This window comes from Bos javanicus, chromosome 3, assembly GCF_032452875.1.
Source record: "Bos javanicus breed banteng chromosome 3, ARS-OSU_banteng_1.0, whole genome shotgun sequence".
Taxonomy (NCBI): domain Eukaryota; kingdom Metazoa; phylum Chordata; class Mammalia; order Artiodactyla; family Bovidae; genus Bos; species Bos javanicus.
The window spans coordinates 46,100,407-46,118,682 of NC_083870.1; the positions used below are offsets into that span (position 1 = coordinate 46,100,407).

Below are 18,276 nucleotides of genomic sequence, written 5' to 3' on the forward strand. Positions count from 1 at the left end.
GAGATGTCAGGGTTATTGAACAAGTTTGCAAAACCTCAGAATTGAAAATTATTGTGTAAATTATTGTTTTATCATTACATTAACTTTCCAAGGTTAGCATAACAGAGTACCACTAACTGGGTGGCCTAAACAGCACCGTGTGTTTTCCCACAATTTTGGGAGCTAGAAGTCTGAGATCTATGTCAGTATGGTTGGCTTCCTCTGAGACCTAGCTCCATAGCTTGTGGATGGCTATCCTCCCCCTGTGTCAGTCTTCCCATGCTCTTTTCTCTGTGTATTTTTATTGTCTTAATTTCCTTTTCTAATAAGGATACCAGGCATAATGGATTAAGACCTATCTCATGACCTTAACTTCATTTTAGCTTAGCTACCTCTTTGAAAACCCTATCTCCAAATCCAGTGGCATTTTGGCTATTGAAGTTTGGGACTTCAACACATGACTTTTGCAGCACAAAATTCAGATCATTATCATTACTATCCTGGATATCATTTACAACTAAACTATCATAATTCTATATCTTTTTTTCCTTCTGTTTATCTGCTATTACTCTAATCCAGATGTTTATACATGTTAATATTTTGTCTTAATGACAGCCTCTCTATATCATAATTTCTTCTTTTATTTTGTCCGTTCAACTAAAATTATCTTCCTTAATAGTTCTTTTAATTATATTGTGTCCCTATCAAAAACCCCCTCATTAAAATGCTTCTGTTGCCCAGGGCTGACTTTCTGGGGTCTTGGTAACAACTGAACACTCTATGGTAACAATTTTATTTCTGATTATTCTGTACTGCATTGTCTCTACTCTAGATTGGTCATTCTTTTCACTTTCTGATATTCGACCTTCGAACTTGTTCTGGTCTGTTTGGCTAAAGTAATGTATGATAGGTTTCCTCACTATTAAGTTACTCTTTTTCTCTCTTTTCATACTCTTTGGAAGGAAGTCAGTGTAAGCAGGCCATACTTAAAAGCTGAGGTACCCTTCCCTTTTTGATAATAGAATATCTGCATAAATTATTTAGAATTATTGTGTGTGAAGATTTATCTATTCTGCCTGTTTTATTTATTTACATAATCATTTATTTATATAAGGGTGGACTCATGGATACTTATTTTGTGCTCTGGGATATAATCTAATATTAAGTATATTATATAGAATACATTTATTTTGTAATTTTTCTATCTGTGGCCATTAGAAGTTCTTTAAGTTGGTTCCAGTGTTTCTTTGATATATCCCCATTATCTGGGGAGTGTGTTATGAGTGTGTGTATTTGTGTTTTTATCATTTAACTTCTAGCACTGCAAGAGACTATAGGCATTTATTTCTTGCATGATTCTTACCCTAGTCCTGGAATCAGCCATTTTGCCAAGGTCCTTTTTACTAAAACCAAGATCTCAGAGCTAAGCATGCAAATTGGTATTGCAGTACTGTTGCTTCTAGGACCTCTTAACTGACAGAACAAAATAAGATACATGTGTATTCTTACCTGTGTACATACATATACCTATAAATATATAATCATCTGTATCTGTAAGCACTTCCCTGGTGGCTCAGATGGTAAAGAATCTGCCTGCAACGCGGGAGACCTGGGTTCGATCCCCGAGTTGGGAAGATCCCCTGGAGAAGGAAACGGCTACCCACTCCAGTATTCTTGCCTGGAGAATTCCATGGACAGAGGAGCCTGGTTGGCTACCCACTGTGGAGTCACAAAGAGTCGAACATGACTGAGTGACTAACGCTTTTACTGTCTCCCTCTCTAATTCAGTGCCACACAGTCATTTTAGCATCTTCCCTTTATTTGCCCGTGTCTTCCTACACCTCCTATGTGAGAAAGCTGACTCCCATCATCTGTCATTGATTTACCTAATTGTTCAGTTCCAGTGTATGTGTATGTATGCTAAGTCACTTCAGTCATGTCCTACTCTTTGCAACTCTATGGACAGTAGCTCACCAGGCTCCTCTCTCCATGGGATTCTCCAGGCAAGAATGCTGGAGCGGATTGACATGCCATCCTCCAGGGGATCATTCCAGACCCAAGGATCAAACCCCTATTTCTTACATCTCCTTCACTGGCAGGTGGGTTCTTTACCACTAGTACCACCTGGCAAACCCCAGTGTACATGTATCAGTTCAGTTCAGTTCAGTCACTCAGTTGTGTCCGACTCTTTGCAACCCCATGAATCGCAGCACGCCAGGCCTCCCTGTCCATCACCAACTCCCGGAGTTCACTCAGACTCACGTCCATTGAGTCAGTGATGCCATCCAGCCATCTCATCCTCTGTCGTCCCCTTCTCCACCTGCCCCCAATCCCTCCCAGCATCAGAGTCTTTTCCAATAAGTCACTCTTCGCATGAGGTGGCCAAAGTACTGGAGTTTCAGCTTTAGCATCATTCCTTCCAAAGAAATCCCAGGGCTGATCTCTTTCAGAATGGACTGGTTGGATCTCCTTGCAGTCCAAGGGACTCTCAAGAGTCTTCTCCAACACCACAGTTCAAAAGCATCAAGTATTGCTAAGTCGCTTCAGTCGTGTCCGACTCTGTGCGACCCCATAGACGGCAGCCCACCAGGCTTCCCCGTCCCTGGGATTCTCCAGGCAAGAACACTGGAGTGGGTTGCCATTTCCTTCTCCAATGCAGTATAGTAGTATCCAAATTAACTATATCCCTATCGTAACTCATTAACTATAAAATAATATGTGGGTACCATGTACATGTGATTTCCCAGGTGGCTCAGTGGTAAAGAACCTACCTGCTAATGTAGGAGCCACAGAAGACACGGGTTATATCCCTGAGTTGTGAAAATTGCCTGGAGTAAGAAATGGCCCACTCCAGTATTCTTAGCTGGCAAATCCCGTGGACAGAGGAATCTGGAGGGTTACAGTCTGTAGGGTTGCAAAGAATCAGACATGCTGAGCACACACATGCACATGCATGCACCAGGTACCTATCGTATTTCTGTCTTACTCAAAGTACCTGCTGCTGCTGCTGCTAAGTCGTTTCAGTCGTGTCCGACTCTGTGCGACCCCATAGACAGCAGCCCATGAGGCTCCCCCGTCCCTGGGATTCTCCAGGCAAGAACACTGGAGTGGGTTGCCATTTCCTTCTCCAATGAATGAAAGTGAAAAGTGAAAGTGAAGTTGCTCAGTCGTGTCCGAATCTGTGTGACCCCATAGACAGCAGCCCACCAGGCTCCTCCGTCCATGGGATTTACCAGGCAAGAGTACTGGAGTGGGGTGCCATTGCCTTCTCCGACTCAAAGTACCTAGAAGAGTGATAAATGTATAGTAAGTTCTCAATGCTTATGCTGAAAATAGTTAATATTTTTAATACTCAAAATTCTTTGATATCCAAAGACATTCAGCTTCTTGCAATGCTGGCATGACCATCATTATGAATTTAGGTACTCTTATACTGTAGATGTACAAATTTGCCAATTATTAGATAATGGAGTTTGAAGTAAATATGGTATGTCTCTTAATGGGATGAAAACTTTTAATTATCCAGATTCATATAAAACTATAATACTTTTGCAAGTGGGAGGCTGATTTTTTTATTAAAATATTACAGTAAAAATTGAACCATAAAAGTGTAATTTAAATGATTAGACAAAGGCAGAAGTATGCAGGAAGCCTACAGCTTAAATCTCCATGTGTTTGGAGACTAAAGAATGAAAGTGTGTGCTAATAAAAGTCATACAATAGTGAATCATATAAAAAATAAATATGGATTTCTGGTCTGATGTGTGATAGTGTAAGCTATTTGAAGTTTAAGTGAAATGTTTTGGCCAATTTTATTTACCTGTTTTTAAGAAGATGATATGGAAATGTTCTTGTAAACCATGAGATGTTACTAGTGAGAAATTGAAATATATTCAAACGGATCTGAGAACACCAGTACATAACAACTTTAAGATTAATGTCCTATAGATACCCTGAAATAGTGATGTTGTCAAATAGCCCTAGAACCTTAGTTTGATTCATAGTAATAATTCCAGAGTTCCTGTATATTTTTTTAACTTATGCTGGGGAATTTTGCCTAACTATAAAATTCAATAAAAAACAATGACTAAATCAGTTCTCATAGTGTTCAGCTATGTGGTGTTTAGAATCAATCGTGGCAATCACAGATGTTTGATTTTGATTTAACTTACCCAGATCTATTTTTCAACATGAGAAAAAGCTGTCAAACAGTATAAACTTAAAAATGCTTTAAGTCTAGAAATTAATGTTGACATATTTAAAATATCCATTTTTAATGGATAAAAATTGCTTCCAAATTTCCTGGAAACTAAGTGAAATTAGACTTTGTATATGTGTAAGTGCTTCTTAGGTGGTGCTAGTGGTAAAGAATCTGCCTACCAGTATAGGAGACACAAGAGACTCAGATTCAATCCCTCAGTCTGGAAGATCCCCTGGAGAAGGAAATGGGAACCCACTCTGGTTATTCTAGTCTGAAAAATCCCATGGGCAGAGGATCCTAGTGGACACACCAGGAGCTATGGAGTCACAAGAGTCAGACACAACTGAGCACACATGTGTACACACACACACAAATATGTTTTAAAAATTGAATAAAATACCAACATTAAGGAGGGAAACAAAAACTTTTTAAAGGAACAAGAAACACAGCTGCTGAGTTGTTAATGCTGATCAGTATTGCAAAAGTAGAACCAAGGGCTCTAACTCTATCATTAGTTTCTCTTGCATTGATTAAAACATGGATATAGATTGAATATATGTAATATATTCAAAAGAGAAGTAAATTGTTTTTTCAGAGTTCTCATGTGACATTCTGAACAATTAAATACAAAAGTAGACTTAATTCCAATATAATGGAAAGTAGTTAATTTGTTATCTTTACATATTTCTAAATGTATAGGCAAGTGAATCAATACAGAACACTGTATTTTATCATGACAGCCAGCATATCCATTTTGATTATAAACTGATAGTTGTCAGCTTGATATAAATAAGATTCTTGAATATAATTTGTTATAAATTGTCTAGGAATAATTTTATTAATCATCTCTAGCAATTCTAAGAGAAATGAAAATATGTTTTGACTACCTAATTTTGATTGGGAACCAAACAATTAATTGGTTACGTTTCTATATAAGATTAGATTTTGTAAATTAACAATATGTATAAAACAAAGTACTAACACTTTGTCAAAGAATCCATATAACAACCCAGTGATGTGATATATTAGTCTGTTATAGACTGGAGTATATATGAAGATGAATAAAAACATCTTCATTGAACTACATACTAGTTGTAAAGCTGAGACATAAAATTACAGCCTCTGATGTTTCTGGGCTTCCCTCATAGCTCAGTCAGTAAATCATCTGCCTGCAATGCAGGAGCTAAGCTAAGCTAAGCTAAGTCGCTTCAGTAATGTCCAACTCTGTGCAACCCCATAGACGGCAGCCCACGAGGCTCCCCGTCCCTGGGATTCTCCAGGCAAGAACACTGGAGTGGGTTGCCATTTCCTTCTCCAATACATGAAAGTGAAAAGTGAAAGTGAAGTCACTCAGTCGAGTTCGACTCTTAGCGACCCCATGGACTGCAGCCCACTAAGCTCCTCCGTCCATGGGATTTTCCAGGCAAGAGTACTGCAGGAGACCCACGTTCAATTCCTGGGTTGGGAAGGTCCCCTGGAGAAGGAAATGGCAACCCACTCCAGTATTCTTGCCTGGAGAATCCCATGGACATAGGAGCCTGGCAGGCTGCAGTCCATGGGGTCACAAGAGTCGGACATGACTTAGCAGCTAAATCCACCTGATGTTTCTGGTCCATTATGATTTCTTCCGTGTTGCACAGCCTATGACTTGATTTGGTTCACTGACAAAAGCTAAGTACTGGACTATAAGCAAGGAACCCTGTGCTCCAGGCTGAGCTGTGCCTTTCGGGAGTCAGTGATTATAGTACCAAGATTGAAATGGTGCTTCTGAAGCCTGCTGATCTGAATTGAAATCTATTTATTTCTGAAGTGTATGACCACCTGGGTTCAAGTTCTCTGTGGTCTGTAGTAGTGCCACTGACAGTGTAACCATTGACTGGTGCCAGACTCTGAAGTAGTTGGTCAGAGATCAGATCAGATCAGTTGCTCAGTCGTGTCCGACTCTTTGTGACTCCATGAATCGCAGAACGCCAGGCCTCCCTGTCCATCACCAACTCCCGGAGTTCACTCAGACTCATGTCCATCGAGTTGGTGATGCCATCCAGCCATCTCATCTTCTGTTTTCCCCTTCTCCTCCTGCCCCCAATCCCTCCCAGCATCAGAGTCTTTTCCAATGAGTCAACTCTTTGCATGAGGTGGCCAAAGTACTGGAGTTTCAGCTTTAGCATCATTCCTTCCAAAGAATTCCCAGGGCTGATCTCCTTCAGAATGGACTGGTTGGATCTCCTTGCAGTCCAAGGGACTCTCAAGAGTCTTCTCCAACACCACAGTTCAAAAGCATCAATTCTTCGGTGCTCAGCCTTCTTCACAGTCCACCTCTCACATCCATACATGACCACTGGAAAAACCATAGCCTTGACTAGACGAACTTTTGTTGGCAAAGTAATGTCTCTGCTTTTGAATACGCTATCTAGGTTGGTCATAACTTTCCTTCCAAGGAGTAAGCGTCTTTTAATTTCATGGCTGCAGTCACCATCTGTAGTGATTTTGGAGCCCAGAAAAATAAAGTCTGACACTGTTTCCACTGTTTCCCCATCTATTTCCCATGAAGTGGTGAGACCGGATGCCATGATCTTCGTTTTCTGAATGTTGAGCTTTAAACCAACTTTTTCACTCTCCTCTTTCACTTTCATCAAGAGGCTTTTGAGTTCCTCTTCACTTTCTGCCATAAGGGTGGTGTCATCTGCATATCTGAGGTTATTGATATTTCTCCCGGCAATCTTGATTCCAGCTTGTGTTTCTTCCAGTCCAGCGTTTCTCATGATGTACTCTGCATATAAGTTAAATAAACAGAGTGACAATATACAGCCTTGACGAACTCCTTTTCTATTTGGAACCAGTCTGTTGTTCCATGTCCAGTTCTAACTGTTGCTTCCTGACCTGCATACAAATTTCTCAAGAGGCAGATCAGGTGGTCTGGTATTCCCATCTCTTTCAGAATTTTCCACAATTTATTATGATCCACACAGTCAAAGGCTTTGGCATAGTCCATAAAGCAGAAATAGATGTTTTTCTGGAACTCTCTTGCTTTTTCCATGATCCAGCAGATGTTGGCAATTTGATCTCCAGTTCCTCTGCCTTTTCTAAAACCAGCTTGAACATCAGGAAGTTCATGGTTCACATATTGCTGAAGCCTGGCTTGGAGAATTTTGAGCATTACTTTAGTAGTGTGTGAGATGAGTGCAATTGTGCAGTAGTTTGAATACTAACCAATAATAAACTGGTGTTTATGTTCATGTCTGATGAATCAAATAATAAAATATCAGGGCATATATTTGTATGCTTGCTGTTTTTTCAATTCATATTTCTAGTAATTTATTTTTATGTTATTTTACCAAAGTGATTTTTTGAAGTGGATTTGAATTAAAGACTGCCCCCTCACTACAGAGAGTTGGAGAAACGCTGATCTAATGGCACTAATGATGCTTTAATTTTCTCATCAGTGAAATGGGACAAAAGCAAATCAGGGGAATGACTTGCATACAATTTACGTGACCACATTCAAAAGGGTCCAGTGTAGCACCCCAAAATTTTTTCTCTGTATACTTCTCTATTTGGTTTCTTATGCAGTTATTAGAACTACAACAGATTTGGCCATGGTATGACCTATGTTTTGGTGGGAACAAGGGGCAAACCAAGAGTCTTTCAAGAGAAGGTAGGTTGAGACTTCTTTTTTTCATAAAACTTTATTCTTACTTCAGGGTGAGAACTAATGCTTTAATGCTGTGCTTAGTCTCTCAGTTGTGTCCAAGTCTTTGCGACCCCATTCGGGATTCTCCAGGCAAGAATACTGGAGTGGGTTGCCATGCCCTCCTCCAGGAGATCTTCCCAACTCAGGGATCGCACCCAGGTCTCCCACATTGCAGGCAGATTCTTTACCAACTGAGCCACCAGGGAAGCTTAATGTAAATATGAGTTACCTCTTATCTGCTTCCAGCTGTGGGTCTAGGGTGGAGGTTGGAATTTCTCTCAAGCTCTTATGTGATGCAGATACTTCAGATTTGCAGACCTTGCTTAGAGAAGCAAGGGTTTAGCAAGGGTTGTTTCTCTGGTGTACCTTTCCTCCTAAGTGTTTGTCAGAAGACACCCTACTCAGAGAAAGAACCTCCTACAAATTTTCTGTAACCATCCCTAGGTCATAAAACAAGTTTCATCCTCAGTCAGCCTGGTCGTCCACAGTAATGGTGTTTTTCACTGGACATGTACACTACCAAAAGTCAAAGATCCAACAAAGCTAAGAGTCTAGAAATTCTAGTGTAAACGTGACTTTATTAAAGCTTAATTTTTTTTTTTAATGCCAACTTGCAGATATGGATAGGATAGGTCTGTTTTAGTCACCATATCTTACGGATCTAGAAGCCTGGTAAAAGGCTTATAATTGTGCCTGAAATCAATAGCCCGTTGTCAATGAACTTCATTTTACTGTGGACTGGTTTAGTGTTCCTTTATAGGTGTTTTCAAAACTGAAGCAACCCGGCTAGCTCAGTCGGTAGAGCATGAGACTCTTAATCTCAGGGTGAGCTTTCCTGGTGGCTCACCAGAGAGTAAAGCGTCTGCCTGCAATGAGGGAGACCCAGGTTCGATCCCTGGGTTGGGAAGATCTCCTGGAGAAGGAAATAGTGACCCACTCCAGTATTCTTGCCTGGAGAATCCCACGGACGGAGGAGCCTGGTAGGCTACGGTCCATGAGGTCGCAAAGAGTCAGACACGACTGCGAGACTTCACTTTCACTTTTCAAAACTGACTTCTGTGGAGTCGTGGGCTTGAGGTTTTCGTGAAGAAAAGTGTGGGAGCTGTAAACATGCACGTTGTGTATGTGTGTGTTTCTTCATAGCTTAGCCTCATCTTAGTATGTAGGAATTGGGTCTTTAGATCATTTATGAATTATGAAAGGCAGGAAGGAGTGGTGGGAGGGAGGAAGGAAAGGAGAAAAGATGGAAGGAGGATGGGAGAGAGAGAAAGAGGAAAAAAGAAAAAAAAAGTCATAACTTTATTTTAGAACAAATCTCTGGTCTCATTAACTTAGGAATTTTAATACAACAGCAGGATATTCATTCTTTGAGCTTTCCTTTTGTCAATAGCATTAAAATTGAAATGAAAAATTTAAATGTTGAAAATTGTGCTAATCATTCCCCTGGGAGATATATATATATATATATATATATATATATATATATACACGCACACACACACACACACACATACACATACATATATATGTATATATATAATACAAATATATAGTTTGTATGAATCAGTTTTCTGCTTATTGTGTCATCACAAAGTAATTTGAGCTGATATGTGAGTAGTGACATTTATTAATATTTCTTATTCTTAGCTTTATAATATTGCCATGTTTGGAAATTTTGGTTGTAGCACAACATCCAAATTATTTTTATAAATAATTAAGTGAACAATAGGTAACTATCCGGAATCTCTTTATTGTCCCTCTGGTCTCTGAATAGAAATCCCATTTTGTTTCAGAAAGATAATATTTTGAAGAAGTATTCTTTTCTTAGAATAATTTTGAATCTCATTATCCTAAAATTACATTTGGATACTTGAATATTAAAATAAAAAAGGATGAATCATTCACATATGTAGGGAGCTTTTATTTTATGATGCTGAGAAAAAGTGTGAAAGTAAATGAAAAATTAAGAAATAACTGAATTTACCATTCCTTCATTAGACTAAAATTTATTGAGTATCTACTGTGTACTAAGCAGAAAGTATACAGAGAATAACAAAGCAGGGACTTCTCCTTAAGGAATTCAAAGACAAAAATAAAGAAATAATTAGAGTGTAAAAATTGGTAGAATAGACTGAAACACTGGTTATATAATAATAATGAAGAGGGGGGATAAGGAGGGGGAATTTCATATCTCACTTTGAGGTAGGTGGTGACACTGATCTATAAATCTTCTCAAAGATATTGGTTTATCATTTGCTTCTTAAAGAAAAGATAAGAAATAACTAGACAAAAAGGGAGGGCAGGACATTCAATCAGAGAGAATCAAAATAATATGTGGAGAAACGAGAAGGGATATTGTGTTCAGGATACTACACAATGAAAGTTAGATTGGTCTATAGGAAGTGAAGTGTAGTCATTAAAAGATTGGGAGATGTGAGACTAAAATTCAAACAACTTGAATAAGGGTTTTCTATTCCATGCTAAGGACTTAAATGCGGAGAGTCCCTGATCAGTGACAAACTTTCCATTTCTCTCTGCCAGTATGGTAAGGAATGATTCTACTAAGATGAGCTACAAGCAGGAAGATCAGTTTGGGAGATTATTTTTGTCAGCCAGGAAACAGGGCCTGTACTATGGTAGTGAGATTGAGAAGGTTAACTTGAGAAATTAAGTCAAAACAAGTAGGATTTTGTGATTTAATATGTAAAATGAGGTTTGATGAAGAAGGAGATGTTGAGGTGAATGATTCCTACTTCTTTGCACAGCTGATGAGCTGGGTAGTTGGTGTGTACCTTGCAGTATTTTTTTTTTTTTTTACATGAAGGCATGCATCAAATCAATATTGGTCAGCGTGATTTCTCAGCACACTGTCTCATAGTAGGTGCTTATAAATATATTTTGAGTGAATGCTAACCTTATTGTTTATAAAAGGAAAGGTAGGACCAACATTATATTTGAGGAGGAAAATGATGAGTCAAATTGTACACATGATGAATTTGATGTGATATTAGGCCAAGCAGTGGAAAATGTTCAGTAAGTAGTTGGGTATATGGATATATGATTTTTTTAAACAAGAATCATGTCTTAATCATGTTTTTTCATTCACCGGAACACTGTTTATATAGCTCTTTAAATGTGTGTTAACTTGAATCATACTGCCAACAATATTCAAGGAATATTTCAGAGTTTAGCAGCCTAAGCTATTAATCGTTCTTTTTGAACTCAGTTGCTCAGTCATGTCCAACCATTTGTGACCACATGGGCTGCAGCCTGCCAGTCTCGTCTGTCCATGGGATTTTCCCAGCAAGAATACTGGAATGGGTTGCCATTTCCTCCTCCAAATGGTTCTTTTAAGTATGTATGAAATATCTGAAATGGTTTTAGATTTGTAGAAGCCTGAAATCTGTATGCAGTTCAGGAAGCAACAGTTAGAACTGGACATGGAACAACAGACTGGTTCCAAATAGGAAAAGGAGTACGTCAAGGCTGTATATTGTCACCCTGCTTATTTAACTTATATGCAGAGTATATCATGAGAAATGCTGGGCTGGAGGAAGCACATGATGGAATCAAGATTGCCAGGAGAAATATCAATAACCTCAGATATGCAGATGACACTGCCGTTATGGCAGAAAGTGAAGAAGAACTAAAGAGCCTCTTGATGAAAGTGAAAGAGGAGAGTGAAAAAGTTGCCTTAAAGCTCAATATTCAGAAAACTAAGATCATGGCATCTGGTCCCATCACTTCATGGCAAATAGAAGGGGAAACAGTGGAAACAGTGGCTGAGTTTATTTTTGGGAATTCCAAAATCACTGCAGATGGTGATTGCAGCCATGGAATTGAAAAACGCTTACTCCTTGGAAGGAAAGTAATGACCAACCTAGACAGCATATTAAAAAGCAGAGACATTACTTTGCCAACAAAGAACTGTCTAGTCAAGGCTATGGTTTTTCCAGTGGTCATGTATGGATCTGAGAGTTGGACTATAAAGAAAGCTGAGCACCGAAGAATTGATGCTTTTGAACTGTGGTGTTGGAGAAGACTCTTGAGAGTCCCTTGGACTACAAGGAGATCCCACCAGTCCATCCTAAAGGAGATCAGTCCTGGGTGTTCATTGGAAGGACTGATGTTGAAGCTGAGACTACAATACTTTGGCCTCCTGATGTGAAGAGCTGACTCATTGGAAAGGTCCCTGATGCTGGGAAAGATTGAGGGCAGGAAGAGAAAGGGATGACAGAGGATAAGATGGTTGGATGGCCTCATTGACTCAATGGACATGGGTTTGGGTGGACTCCCTGGGCTTACACAAACTCATGTCCATTGAGTTGGTGATGCCATCCATCCATCTCATCCTCCGTCATCCCCTTCTCCTCTTGCCTTCAATCTTTCCCAGCATCAGGGTCTTTTCCAATGAGTCAGTTCTTGGCATCAGGTGGTCAGGGTATTGGAGTCTCAGCTTCAGCATCAGTCCTTCCAATGAACATTCAGGACTGATCTCCTTTAGGATGGACTAGTTGGATCTCCTCGCAGTCCAAGGGACTCTCAAGAGTCTTCTCCAATACCACAGTTCAAAATGATCAATACTTCTATGCTCAGCTTTCTTCACAGTCCAACTCTCACATCCATACATGACTACTGGAAAAACCATAGCCTTGACTAGATGGACCTTTGTTGGCAAAGTAATGTCTCTGTTTTTGAATATACTATCAAGCTTGGTCATAACTTTCCTTCCAAGGAGCAAGCATCTCTTAATTTCATGGCTGCAATCACCATCTGCAGTGATTTTGGAGCCCCCAAAAATAAAGTCTGACACTGTTTCCACTGTTTCCCCATCTATTTCCCATGAAGTGATGGGACCAGATGCCATGATCTTCGTCTTCTGAATGTTGAGCTTTAAGCCAACTTTTTCACTCTTCTCTTTCACTTTCATCAAGAGGCTTTTAGTTCCTCTTCACTTTCTGCTATAAGGGTGGTGTCATCTGCATATCTGAGGTGATTGATGTTTCTCCCAGCAATCTGATTCCAGCTTGTTCTTCCTCCAGCCCAGTGTTTCTCATAATGTACTCTGCATCTAAGTTAAATAAGCAGGGTGACGATATACAGCCTTGACGTACTCCTTTTCCTATATGGAACCAGTGTGTTAACAGTTCCATGTCCAGTTCTAACTGTTGCTTCCTGACATGCATATAGGTTTCTCAAGAGGCAGGTCAGGTGGTCTGGTATTCCCATCTCTTTCAAAACCTTCCACAGTTTATTGTGATCTACACAGTCAAAGGCTTTGGCATAGTCAAAAAGCAGAAATAGATGTTTTTCTAGAACTCTCTTGATTTTTTGATGATCAAGCAGATGTTGGCAATTTGATCTATGGTTCCTCGACCTTTTCTAAAACCAGCTTGAACATTTGGAAGTTCACGGTTCACATATTGCTGAAGCCTGGCTTGTAGAATTTTAAGCATTTCTTTACTATCTTGTGAGATGAGTGCAACTGTGCGGTAGTTTGAGCATTCTTTGGCATTACCTTTCTTTGGGATTGGAATGAAAACTGACCTTTTCCAGTCCTGTGACCACTGCTGAGTTTACAAATTTGTTGACATAGTGAGTGCAGCACTTTCACAGTGTCATCTTCCAGGATTTGAAATAGCTCAACTGGAATTCCATCACCTCCATTAGCTTTGTTCTTAGTGATGCTTGCTAAGACCCACCTGACTTCACATTCCAGGATGTCTGGCTCTAGGTAAGGGTAAGTGATCACACCTTCGTGATGATCTGGGTCTTGAAGATCTTTTTTGTATAGTTCTTCTGTGTATTCTTGCCACCTCTTCTTAATATCTTCTGCTTCTGTTAGGTCCATACCATTTCTGTCCTTTATCGAGCCCATCTTTGCATGAAATGTTCCCTTGGTATCTCTAATTTTCTTGAAGAGGTCTCTAGTCTTTCCCATTCTGTTGTTTTCCTCTATTTCTTTGCATTGATCACTGAGGAAGGCTTTCTTATCTCTGTTTGCTATTCTTTGGAACTCTGCATTCAAATGGGTATATCTTTCCTTTTCTCCTTTTGTCTTTAGCTTTTTTCTTTTCACAGTTATTTGCAAGGCCTCCTTAGACAGCCATTTTGCTTCTTTGCATTTCTTTTTCTTGGGGATGGTCTTGCTCTCTGTCTCCTGTACAATGTCACGATCCTTCTTCCATAGTTCATCAGGCACTCTGTCTATCAGATCTAGTCCCTTAACTGTATTTCTCAATTCCACTGTATAGTCATAAGGGATTTGATTTAGGTCATACTTGAGTGGTTGAGTGGTTTTCCCCACTTTCTTCAATTTAAGTCTGAATTTGTCAATAAGGAGTTCATGATCTGAGCCACAGTCCGCTCCTGGTCTTGTTTTGCTCACTGTATCGAGTTTCTCCATCTTTGGCTGCAAATGATATAATCAGTCTGATTTCGGTGTTGACCATTTGGTGATGTCCATGTGTAGAGTCTTCTCTTGTGTGGTTGGAAGAGGGTGTTTGCTATGACCAGTGTATTCCTGGCAGAACTCTGTTAACATTTGCCCTGCTTCATTCTATACTCAAAGGCCAAATTTGCCTGTTACTCTAGGTGTTTCTTGACTTCTTACTTTTGCATTCTAGTCCCCTGTAATGAAAAGGACATCTTTTTTGGGTGTTTGTTCTAGAAGGTCTTGTAGGTCTCATAGAGCCATTCAACTTTAGCTTCTGCGGTTCATGGGTCGGTCAGAGTCAGACCGACTGAGTGACTGAACTGAACTGAACTGATTTATAAAATGATACAGTGAGACCTGATGATATCTGGGGTGTCTGCAACCTGTTACATTAAGTAATCATGTATTTTCACACTTCAGCATGATTTAGAAACTTCATTGAAAAGTGTGTGTTTTGATGAGTGGGAAAGATGTACGTGTGATTTATTTTGGTGCATAACCATGATGCTTTGATTGTTAATGAACTTGAGAATTAAGTCATTGGTTTCAGGCCCCAGCTTGGTTACTTATTTGACTGTGCATTTTTGAGCACATCAAGCCCCTTCTGAGAGAAAATCATCCTTGAAGTACCCTTATCTCAATATTATCTGGTCTATAAAAAGTTTTTATGTTTGATTTTACTCTGTCAGTCTTATGAAGGAAATCACCTCGCTGTGTTGTAAATAACATATGCTGTATCTGGTGGCGCTAGTGATAAAGAACCTGCCTTCCAGTGTAGGAGACACATAAGATACAGGTTGATCCCTGAGTCAGGAAGATTCCCTGTTGTAGGAAATGGCTACCCACTCCAGTATTCTTGACTGGAGAATCCCATGCACAGAGGAACCTTATGTGCTATGGTGTATTGGGCTGCAAAGAGTTGGACAGGACTGAGCACACACACACACACACACACACACACACACAGGTTTTGTCGTTTGGCCTAAACATTTATAAATTAGAGTTTATTTGTTGCATATGTTTATATTCATAGCCTACGTCTTTAAATTGTAATTTTAATTTGTGAATGCATATTTAATAAATGAACAGATTTTGATACATATTGGCAAGTCAGTGTTGGTAGCAGGAGTTTTGGAAGTTTCACCAATACCTATCAGTGTGCTCTTTCCTCTGCCCTCTCCTTTTGCCCTGCTCCCTTCAGGATCACATCATCTCTCCTCCTTGAGTTGACTCATCCTTCACCTTGACGTGCTTCACAGTGAAAAACATACTTGCTTTAGGTTATTCAATGAGAAATCAAAACTCCTAGATATAGTATCAAAATGCTAACATTTTGTGATTGATACTACCTCACCATTTATGTGAAACGGGTGATGAGCATTGTGTTAGAGGATGAACGATAATAAAGAATTTATTAAAGATTTTAATGACATGCTTATTCTTTCGTAGTTTTTTTCAGAGAAGTATGATTGATTTCTGTGAGCACAATGAACAGTGAGTTTGTCCCCTTGGATTATCAAGACATAAAATAGTTTCCTTTGAAAGAGAGTTTGCAAACTTAAACTTTATCAACTATTGACAGCTGCAATTATGCTTTGATTGTGCAAGTAGACTTTACACTAAATTTAAAGCAAATTTATATAACTTCTCAGAAGAGAACATTGCCTTTCATATCAAGGCCACTTAATAAATATTTACTGAAGAACGATGGAATATAGGGAAGGGGAGGAAGAAAGTAGGGGGAGAAGGAGAGAGGGAAGAAAAATATCTGCCTAATTCAACTTTAACCTTTATCACATTTTAAGGCAGCAATGATAATTTGATTCATAACATTCACTGGGTTATTTAATAGTCTATGTTAATCAGTAAGGAAATGTCAAAATTAGATACAATTAGACTCTTAATGGAAAAACATTCATATATTGTTGTCTTGACCTTGGTTTTCTTAGTATTTCAGAGAAGTGCCTGCTCATAAAAAGGAAGCTTGACGTAAATTACAACCTTGTTTAGCCCTGGGGGTGGGCAGAAGGTGGGGGGTAGAAGAAACAAACCCTGTTGCCAGGACATAATTTGTCCTGGGGCTGTGGAAGGCATTTTACATATAATCATTAAAACTTAAATTAAAGATATATTAAAGTGAAAATTAAAGATATAATTTGTTGCTTAATAAATGATATATGTTTTATAACATCATTAAGGATGCTACCTTCCTTAATTTTTGCAGACCATGAGATTTTAAGTGAGGTGCATATTAACTGCAGAGATAATAATGTTTCTATATGTTAATAATTTTAAATGAAAAACACTTGAGCTATTTTCCAGCCACATGGGAGGAATCATTTACATCTTTAAAGGCTTATTTTTTACCATTAACCCCTTCATTTGAGTGGAGTGGATAGCCATATGTAAAGTATTAATTCTTTTTACATTAGTGCTAATAGCAAGTATTTTAGACCCACTGGTGTGAGAGGATTAAAAGCCACAACATTAGGCATGCACCAACATTTCTGAGATTAATCCTTGTTAGAGCAACCTAGCGGGAATATGTAACTTGATTTTCTGTTTATTGATCAGATGCTTCTTGTTTCTTTTATCATGTGAAATGGAACTCCACAGAGACAATATCATATTGCATTAATATGCTGAATTTAAAAAATGCAACACAGGATTAAGTTAGTCTCTTAACACTTTCTACTTTTAATGTCATTTACTATATTATTATTGCAGGTTTTAAGGAGAGATCTGTGGAAACAGGATATACTCTAAATATTTGGCATTATGCTTTTTCTAGTTGTAAATTAATGCTTGAAAGTCATGTTAACAATACATCTCTGGGAATATTTACTTTTGTTTGATAGAAGGAGGGATTAAGAAGTCAGTGAAAAATAGATGTACTCGAAGATTTTGAAAAGAGGAAAAGGACAATATTTCTGTGTCTCTTTATTTCTTTGTTGTTCAATCCCTACCCCATCTCATTCTACTCTGTTGCTGTGTTAGCATAGAAAATATTTCCTGGCCTCTCATCCTCATGCTTACTTTAATTTGGCTAGATTCCAGGAGTGACATTTATTTATATTAATTAACCAGCAGAGCATGGCACGACCAATCAGGAGGTGCATAGTCTATGAAGGACTTTGTGATGGATGGCTTGGTTGTTTGGCTAAAAATTAACCTGGTCTGGTGGACATCTTATCCCTGATTGGTCTGAGTGTCTTAAAACACCTTGGATAGTGTGAGTCAATGGATTCTTGGTAATGTCCATCCTATAAAAATGTTAAGAGATAAAAGTAGGGAAGAAGAGAGGCTATTCTCCCCAAAGCATATAAACCTGCTTAATCTTGTGAATGATTTTCAAAACCATTAGAGGGGACCAGGTAAGCTAATTAATTGTGTTACTTTTTGATAGAGCTATACTATATTTGTTATTAACTAATACATGTAAAACATACATATACAGCTAGATAAGTAGATATGGAATTACCTGTGTATTTGTAGTTGTGAATGTTTGCATACATATATGATACTAATATGTTTTATATACATTCCCTGGTGGCTTAGAGGATAAAGCGTCTGCCCACAATGCAGGAGACCCGGATTAGATCCCTGGGTAGGGAAGATCCCCTGAAGAAGGAAATGGCAACCCACTCCAGTACTCTTGCTTAGAAAATCCCATGGACGGAGGAGCCTGATAGGCTATAGTCCATGGGGTCAAAAAGAGTCGGACACGACTGAGTGACTTCACTTTACTTCCTAGACACATATGCAAAGTCTATCTTCAGTTAATGCAAGTTGGCCTCAAAAATCTGTACATAAGTTGGCATTTACAGTAATCAATTTATAGCAGTGTTTTTCAGGTGGTATATTACTCTTAGCTCAGTTCAGTTCATTTCAGTTGCTCAGTCATGTCTGACTCTTAGTGACCCCATGAACTGCAGCAGCCAGGCCTCCCTGTCCATCACCAACTCCTGG

The 18,276-nt window shown here is 38.9% G+C and overlaps 1 protein-coding gene across 3 annotated transcripts in view; it reads left to right on the top strand.

Annotated features, from left to right (window-relative positions):
• The window catches only part of DPYD (dihydropyrimidine dehydrogenase), a 930,948-nt gene that overhangs the window by 336,135 nt on the left and 576,537 nt on the right, over window positions 1-18,276 (top strand). The gene's annotated exons all lie outside the window — the stretch shown is intronic.